The following is a 9,376-nucleotide window of genomic DNA, read 5'->3' as shown; positions in this document are numbered from 1 at the left end:
GGTGGAGGGTGGGCAGAGAGAGAGAGGGAGAGAGAGAATCCCAAGCAGGCTCCACACCAGCAGTGCAGAGTCTGAGGTGGGGCTCGAACTCACTAACCACGTATGACCTGAGCTGAAACCAGGAGTCAGACACTTAACCAACTGAGACACCCAGGCGCCCCAAGCCTACTATATGTGTGTGTGTGTGTGTGTGTGTGTGTGTGTGTGTGTGTGTATATTTATTTATATATTTATATATATTTATTTTTGAGACAGAGAGATAGAGCATGAGTAGGGGAGGGGGGCAGAGAAAGAGGGGGAAGCAGAATCCAAATCCGAAAGCAGGTTCCAAGCTCTGAGCTGTCAGCACAGAGCCCGACGCGGGGCTCAAACCCACAAACCGTGAGATCATGACCTGAGCCGAAGCTGGATGCTTAACGGACTGAGCTACCCAGGCACCCTCAAGCCTACTGTATTTTTTAAGTTATTTCCTTAGTGGATGCTCTAGGGCTTCACACATCCATCGTTGTTTTGTTTGCTTGTTTTTTTGTTTTTTAGTTGATTTATTTATTTTGAGTGAGAGTAGGGGAGGGGTGGAGAGAGAGGGAGAGAGCAAGAGAATCCCAAGCAGGCCCCACACTGTCAGCACAGAGCCTGACATGGGGCTCAAACTCACGAACCTCAAGATCTTGACCCGAATTGAAACCAAGAGTAGGATGCTTAACCAACTGAGCCACCCAGGCGCCCCTAACACATACATCTTAATTTACAATCTATTTACGATTTATGCTGTCTTCATTTTAATGAGATGCCAAAATGTTACTCCTACAGTAGCTCCTATAGAGCTCATTTCCTCTTCCCCCTTTTGTCCCAAATTATTGTTATTATTGTGCTATTACTGCTATACATATTACATCTCTTATGTGTTACAAACCTAACAATGCATTGCTATAATTGTTACTTACAACCGCGTCTGTTAAAGAATCATGAGAAATTAAAGGAGGACAAGTATGTATTTATAAAGTTTGTTATATTAATTTTCTCCATTTGCATTTCTGGTTCCCTCCACTTGTGTTTGTGGATTAGCATTACTACCTGGTGTCATTTCCTCATTCCTATACGGCTTTACTCACCTCTTTTGTATTATCGTCAAATATATTACGTGCCTACATGCTATAGACCTAATGATGGAATTAATATAATTTTTATACAATTGCTTTTTATTAAGTTTCACTTATTTATTTTGAGAGAGAATCTAAGTGGGAGAGGAGCGGAGAGAGAGAGACGGAAAGAGAGAATCTGAAGCAGGCTCCATACTGCCGTCACGGAGCCCGATTCAGGGCACGAACTCCTCAAGCGGGAGATCATGACTTAAGCCAGATTTGGTATTTTAACCGACTGAGCCACCCAGGCGCCCCTACAATTGCTTTCCAAATCAGTTAAGAGATCAAAAAAGTGCATTTGTGCTGTTTTTTATAATTACAGCATTGTCTTTGTGGTCTTTCATTTTTCACGTGTGTTAGAATGGACATCCAGGGTCTTTCTGCACTTAAAGAAGTCGTGAGCAGGAAATGGGTTAGGCTGTGCCTTTTTCATGGACACGTAGGTGTTGAAAATTCGGAAAATTGGCGGGAAAGGAGCATGAGAGGTGGAGTGTGGTCAAGGGACCAGGCCTGCCTCCTCCCGGCTCTGGCCCTTTTCTCTGGAAGAGACGACCCCATCCAAACGGCGCTGCCTGGACTGTCCACCAGGTGGCAGCAGGCCTTTCGCTTTGTCTCCACCCGGCTGAGGCCAAGAGCCTGGACGTTGGTGTGGGTGGGGCAGGAACAGGTTCAAATCCCACTAATAGTTCCTTGGAACAAACATCATCTCTCTGGGCCTCAGTTCCCCCATCCGTAAGATGAGGCTAATAATAGTCCCCAGCTCCTGGGGTTATGAGATTTAAATGGCGTTGAATGTTTGGACTGGGGAGGCAGAAGCCCCAGCCCTGGAGCTGTGCGCCTTGGGCACGGGTGAACTCCGTGCGCTGGGCCTCAGTTTCCCCAGGCTGGGGGCAGGAAATGGGAAAGTAGAAAGGAGTCCTGGAAAATGAGTGCTGGGAGAGCAAGAGAGGGGCCAGAGGAGGGGGAGCAGGGAGGACAGGTGAGAAGGGAGGGGGGAGAATGAATGGGAAGGAAAGGCCCCAGGCTCAGCAGGGCTTTGGAGCCAGGTAGGTCAGGGTGACCGCTTCAGCTGGAGCAGAAGGAGGAACGGGGCGGGGGGGGGGGGGTGGTGGAGGGGGCAGGGGGTGTGTCCTAACGTTTGTTAAGCTTCCCTGCCCCCCTTTTGGCTCTATTGTGGAATGCTGCCCTGGCCCCTCCTCTGAGCCCCTGCTCCTCCCTCCTGCCCTTCCACCCCCCTCCATCTGGTGGCTCCTGTTCCTGGCAGCCCCCGCCCAGGGAAGCCCAGCTGGGTCAACTGGTCCTGGCTAGGCATCCCTTCCTCTCTGTTACCACCATTCAATTAGGCCTGGCTGACTTCCTGGTTGGCGGGGCCACCCCTGGGCTGCCCCTCCCTGACTGTCCTTCTTCCTCCTTGAGACCTTGAAGGCTTTAATCCTGGCTCCTGGGCCACACTCTGGCCACACCCTAGTTTGGATCATCACCCTTCCTCAGCTGTCCTGGCAGTCACCACCTCAGCTGCTCCCATCCAGCTCACCCCCTTCTCCATCTGGGCCACCAGCACCTCCGTCTTTCCAGTGCTCCATGCAGTGGCCCAAGATTCTGCTCCTGTCACTTTATCCTGCAAATGACCCAAGCCACTCACTCCCATGGAACCCAGATGCCACAAGGTTCAGGCCCCGGCCTGCTGTGCCTTGTCTCCTGCCCCTAATTGTTCCTGCTCCCAACCCTCCTAAGGCTCTTTCTTCGAATTCATGAATGGATGGATGGATGGATGAAGGAAGGAAGGAATGGATGAATGAATGAATGGATGAAGGAAGGAAGGAATGGATGAATGGATGAAGCAATGAATGAATGGATGAGGGAAGGAAGGAAGGAATGGATGAATGAATGGATGAAGGAAGGAAGGAAGGAATGGATGAATGAATGGATGAATGAATTAATGGATGAATGAAGGAAAGAATGGATGAATGGATGAAGGAATGAATGAATGGATGAGGGAAGGAAGGAAGGAAGGAATGGATGGATGAATGAATGGATGAGGGAAGGAAGGAAGGAATGGATGAATGAATGAAGGAATGAATGAATGGATGAATGAAGGAAAGAAGGAATGGATGAATGAATGGATGAGGGAAGGAAGGAAGGAATGGATGGATGAATGAATGGATGAGGGAAGGAAGGAAGGAATGGATGGATGAGGGAAGGAAAGAAGGAATGGATGAATGAATGAAGGAAGGAAGGAATGGATGAATGGATGAATGAAGGAAGGAAGGAATGGATGAATGAATGAAGGAATGAATGAATGGATGAGGGAAGGAAGGAAGGAATGGATGGATGAATGAATGGATGAGGGAAGGAAGGAAGGAATGGATGAATGAATGGATGGATGGATGAAGGAATGAAGGAATGGATGAATGAATGGATGGATGAATGAATTCCAGTACCTATTGTGGGCCAGGCACTGGGGACAGAGCAGTGATCAAGACAACCAACTCCAGCCCTTTGAGAGCTGATATACCAATGGGAGAAACGGACAAGCACAAGATAAATAAGAAAAATAGGCACCACAACACAGTACGATGTGTGCTAGGGAGAAAAATAAACAGGAAGGGGGTCTCTGTAGGCTCCGTGCAAGTATCGCCACCCCCCCCCATCCCCAGCCAGAGGCCAGATCCCATTTCCCTTTTCTCAGCCTCATTGGAGGATGATCCTAGGGTCTTGTGAGCTGGGGGAGAGGGGGAGGTAAGCAAACAAAGCCAGATTGCACTGCTGAGCGCTGGCTGTGTTTGGTCTTCTCATGATCAATATGATTGCGTTGGTTCACGGTCAACCTCTGAACAGCAGCTCTGGTTACTATTTCCTCTCCCATCCCAAGTGCTTAAATGTTTCCTTTCTTTTTTTTTTTTTTTTGAGGATGTGCATTTTTTTAAACTTTATTTTTTACTGTTCAAAATTTACATCCAAATTAGTTAGCATCTAGTGCCACAATGAGTTCGGCAGTAGATTCCTTAGTGTTCCTGACCCATTTAGCCCCTCCCCCCTCCCACAACCCCTCCAGGCACCCTCAGTTTGTTCCCCATATGTAAGAGTCTCTTCTGTTTTGTCCCCCTCCCTGTTTTTATATTATTTTTGTTTCCCTTCCCTTATGTTCATCTGTTTTGTCTCTTAAAGTCCTCATGTGAGTGAAGTCATACGATTTTTGTCTTTCTCTGATTAATTTCACTTAGCATAATACCCTCCAGTTCCATCCACGTCATTGCAAATGGCAAGATTTCATTCTTTTTGATTGCTGAGTAATACTCCATTGTATGTATATCCCACATCTTCTTTATCCATTCATCCATTGATGGACATTTGGGCTTTTCCCATACTTTGGCTATTGTCGATGGTGCTGCTATAAACATGGGGGTGCGTGTGTCCCGTCGAAACAGCACACCTGTATCCCGTGGATAAATGCCTAGTAGTGCCATTGCTGGGTCGTAGGGTAGTTCTATTTTTAGTTTTTTGAGGAACCTCCATACTGTTTTCCAGAGTGGCTGCACCAGCTTGCATTCCCACCAACAATGCAAAAGAGATCCTCTTTCTCTGCAAGGGATATGCATTTTTTAATTAAAAAAATTTTTAAATGTTTTTATTTTTGAGAAAGGGGGGGGCAAGCAGGGAAGGGGCAGAGAGAGAGGGAGACACTGAATCTAAAGCAAGCTCCAGGCTCTGAGCTGTCAGCACAGAGCCCGACGCGGGACTCAAACTCACAGACTGTGAGATCATGACCGGAGCTGAAGTCGACACTTAACCAACTGAGCCACCCAGGCACCCCTATACGTTTCCTTTTTTGATCACTTACCTTTAAACACTATTAACAAATACAACATTCAACAGGCATGGAAAGGTAAATGACAGAAACTATCTCCCTCCTTTGTCTACCATGGCTCCCCAGTGGCCACCGCGGGAACAAGTTATTTATTGTCTATGTTTCCCTGCAAAGGGTCTACCCATCCTCATCATCTCTCGTCTTTCTACACAAACCAAAGCTTCCTCCCCAGGCAGGTTTGCACCTTTGCTCTTGCCTTTGCGAAATATCTCAGAGGTCTTCCCATATCGTCAGCATTGTGCTGCCTTGTCCTTGTGCGTTCTTTTGCACAGGCGTGTAATATTCATTGCTGAGACCAGCCATGTTTATACAGCAAATCCCCTGTGGCTGGGCATTTAGGTCGTTTCCAGCTCGTTGCTGTTGCAAAGTGTGCCATGATGGATCCTTAGCTCTGTATAGGTATCACTCATGGAAGGCCGATTTGCTAGAAGGATCCTTGCTGGGTTCTAGGGCATTTTCTTCAGCTTCTGCCTGATTCCCTCCACGGGGCTGGGCCATTTCCACTCGTGACGGCAACGATGAGAATTGGCGCAGATCCTTGGGGCGCCTGGGTGGCGCAGTCGGTTAAGCGTCCGACTTCAGCCAGGTCATGATCTCGCGGTCTGTGAGTTCGAGCCCCGCGTCGGGCTCTGTGCTGACGGCTCAGAGCCTGGAGCCTGTTTCCGATTCTGTGTCTCCCTCTCTCTCTGCCCCTCCCCCGTTCATGCTCTGTCTCTCTCTGTCCCCAAAATAAATAAACGTTGAAAAAAAAAAAAAAAGAATTGGCGCAGATCCTTGAGCATACGCTGAAGTCTTATACTTTTCTTTCTTTCTTTTTTTAAATTTTATTTAAAATTTTTTTTAATGTTTATTTATTTTTGAGAGAGACACAGAGCATGAGTGGGGGAGGAGCAGAGAGAGAGGGAGACACAGAATCCGAAGCAAGCTCCAGGCTCCGAGCTGTCAGCCCAGAGCCCGATACGGGGCTCGAACCCACAGACCATGAGATCATGACCTGAGCCGAAGTCGGACGCTTAACCGACTGAGCCACCCAGGTGCCCCTCCTTCTCTCTCTCAAAAATGAATGTTTAAAAATCACCCCCAGCGGGGTCCTGCACCCCTTCACGATGCCTTCCTCTCGGCACCTTCATTGGCAGCAACCTGATCGGCTTTCTGCCGTTAAGAATAGTTTGCACGTTCCAGAATTTTGCGTGTAAGCCTTGTGCTTGGCTCCTTTCACTCACTGATCATCACTGATGATTCTGAGATTGTCCCATATTGTTGCGTCTTTCACTAGTTTACTACTTTATTTTCTTTTTTAACCAAGTTGTATTCCTCTGCATGGCTGGACCACTGGTTGTGTATCTATTCACGTGAGTGATCATCTGGGCTGTTTTCTATTTAGAACCATTACGGATGAAGCTGTCGAGCACATGCGTTTATAAGCCCTTATATAGACTTATGTTCTAACTTCTCTCAACACGTAGGAGGAAAATGGCTGGCTCATACGGTTTCAGAAACCACTAAACTTCACCACAGGGTCTGCACCTTTTTTTTGCATTCCCCCCGCCAGTCCCACATCGTCAACACTTGTCTGTCGTTTTAATTTTGCCCATCCGGCCGACTGTATAGTGCTATCTCACCTTGGTTTAGGTTTGCATTTACCTTATGGCCAATGATTTTGTGCATATTTTCATGTGCTTGTCAGCTTTGGTGAAATGTCTATTCGTATCTGTTGTCCATATTATTATTTTTTTTAAATATTTATTTATTTTTGAGAGACAGGGAGAGACAGCATGATCAGGGGAGGGGCGGAGAGAGAGGGAGACACAGAATCCGAAGCAGGCTCCGGGCTCTGAGCTGTCAGCACAGAGCTCGACGCGGGGCTCGAACCCACGAACCGTGAGATCATGACCTGGACCGAAGTTGGGCGCTTAACCGACTGAGCCACCCAGGCGCCCTCCATATTATTTTTTTAATTGATTAATTTATTTTGAGAGAGAGACAGAGAGAACCAGCAGGGGAGGGGCAGAAAGGGGGGGTACAGAAGATCTGAAGCGGGCTCTGCACTGATGGCAGAGAGCTCGATGCGGGGCTTGAACTGACAAACCATGAGAATGTGACCCGAGCTGAAATCAGATGTTTAACCGACTGAGCCACCCAGGTGCCCCTATATACATTTTAAAGTCAGTGCCAGTTTCTAAAAAAAAAAAAAAAAAAAAAAAAATCCTGATGAATTTAATTTTCATTTTTTTTCTTTTTTTAAATTTTTTTTTTTTTTTTTTTTTTTGGGGACAGAGAGAGACAGAGCATGAACGGGGGAGGGGCAGAGAGAGAGGGAGACACAGAATCGGAAACAGGCTCCAGGCTCTGAGCCGTCAGCACAGAGCCCGACGTGGGGCTCAAACTCACGGACCACGAAATCATGACTTGAGCTGAAGTCGGACGCTTAACCGACTGAGCCACCCAGGGGCCCCAATTTTAATTTTTTTCTAATGTTTATTTCTGACAAAGAGAGAGAGAGACAGAGCATGAACGGGGGAGCGGCAGAGAGAGAGGGAGACACAGAATCCGAAGCAGGCTCCAGGCTCCAAGCTGTCAGCACTGAGCCTGACGCGGGGCTCAAACCCACGGATGGTGAGATCATGACCTGAGCCAAAGTCGGCCGCTCAACCGACTGAGCCACCCGGGCACCCCATACATTGGAATTACGTTGACTCATGAATCAGTCTGGGGAGAACTGACATCTTAACAACACTGAGTCTGCCAATCTATGAACATGGTATACTTTTCCATTTCTTTAAGTCTTCATGAATTTTGCTCAGTAATACCTGTAGTTTTTAGTGCTGAGGTCTTAGACTTCTTTTGTTTGGTTTATCTCTAGATACTTAATTTTTTTTTTTTTGGTGCTGCTGCAAATGGGATTTTTTAAACATTTCATTTTCCAATTGTGTGGTCTTATATAAGAATACATGGTATATAAGAATTCGGTTGACTTTTGTACGTTAACTTTTTAACCTGTGAACTTGCTAATTCCAGGAGTTGTCATAGATTCCCTTGGATTTTTTACATTGTAAATAACCATACCATCTGCAAATAGGAAGAGTTTTACTTCCTCCTTTCCAATCTTTATGCCTTGTGTTTGTTTTTCTACCCTCACTGTAATGACTTTGACCTCCGGAGGAACATCAAATAGAAATGATGAAAATGGACTCCTTGTCTTTGTTCCAATCTCAGGAGGAAACAATTCGGTCTTTCACATTAAGTAAAATATTACCCATAGATTTTTTTTGTAGACACTCCTTATCAGATGGAGGACATTCTCATCTACACCTACTTTGGTAGACGTTTTTATGAAAAGGTGTTGAGTGTTGGCCAATCTCTCCCGCATCCATTGAAATGATCATCTGGTTTCACTGTGCTTTAAACTTGCACTTTCTGGAGGTCCTGGGTGGCTCAGTTGGTTGAGTGTCCGCCTTGGGCTCAGGTCGTGATCTCGCGGTTCATGATTTCGAGCCCCGCGTCAGGCTCTGTGCTGACAGCTTGGAGCCTGGAGCCCTGCTTTGGATTCTGTGTCCCCCTCTCTCTTCACCCCACCCCTGTTTGCAGCCTGTCTCTCTCCGTCTTTCAAAAATGAATAAACCTTATGGGGCGCCTGGGTGGCACAGTCGGTGAAGCGTCCGACTTCAGCCAGGTCATGATCTCGCGGTCCGGGAGTTCGAGCCCTGCGTCGGGCTCTGGGCTGATGGCTCAGAGCCTGGAGCCTGTTTCCGATTCTGTGTCTCCCTCTCTCTCTGCCCCTCCCCCGTTCATGCTCTGTCTCTCTCTGTCCCAAAAATAAATAAACGTTGAAAAAAAAATTTTTTTAATAAAAAAAAAATGAATAAACCTTAAAAAAAATTTTAAATTTGCGCATTTCCTATTATGAGTGAAGCTGAGCATCTTTTCCCGGGTTTAAGAGCCATTTATAAAAAAAAAAAAAAAAGCCATTTGTGCCTCATTTTCTGTGACTTCTGGGTTCATATTCTGCTAAGCTTTGGTGTTTTCTTGTTTCGCAGGAAGTGCTTGTATAATGAAGAGATTTTATCCACAATATGAATTCACGTTTGTTTCCAGTCTTATTTATTCTTTGACTGTATTTATGAGGTTTTTGGCAGCAGGAAAATTGAGATATTTGCCTCACTAAAGTTTCCAATTTATTCTTTTTTTTTATTATTTTTTTTAAGTTTATTTATTTTTGAGACAGAGAGAGACAGAGCATGAACAGGGGAGGGTCAGAGAGAGGGAGACACAGAATCTGAAACAGGCTCCAGGCTCCGAGCCATCAGCAGAGAGCCCGACGCGGGGCTCAAACTCACGGAACGCGACATCATGACCCGAGCCGAAG

Source organism: Lynx rufus, unplaced genomic scaffold (genome assembly GCF_022079265.1).
Source record: "Lynx rufus isolate CCGP_SWC_20201006 ecotype Redwood Valley unplaced genomic scaffold, mLynRuf1.p SCAF_4, whole genome shotgun sequence".
Lineage (NCBI taxonomy): Eukaryota > Metazoa > Chordata > Mammalia > Carnivora > Felidae > Lynx > Lynx rufus.
Note: the sequence above shows the minus strand (reverse complement) of the source record.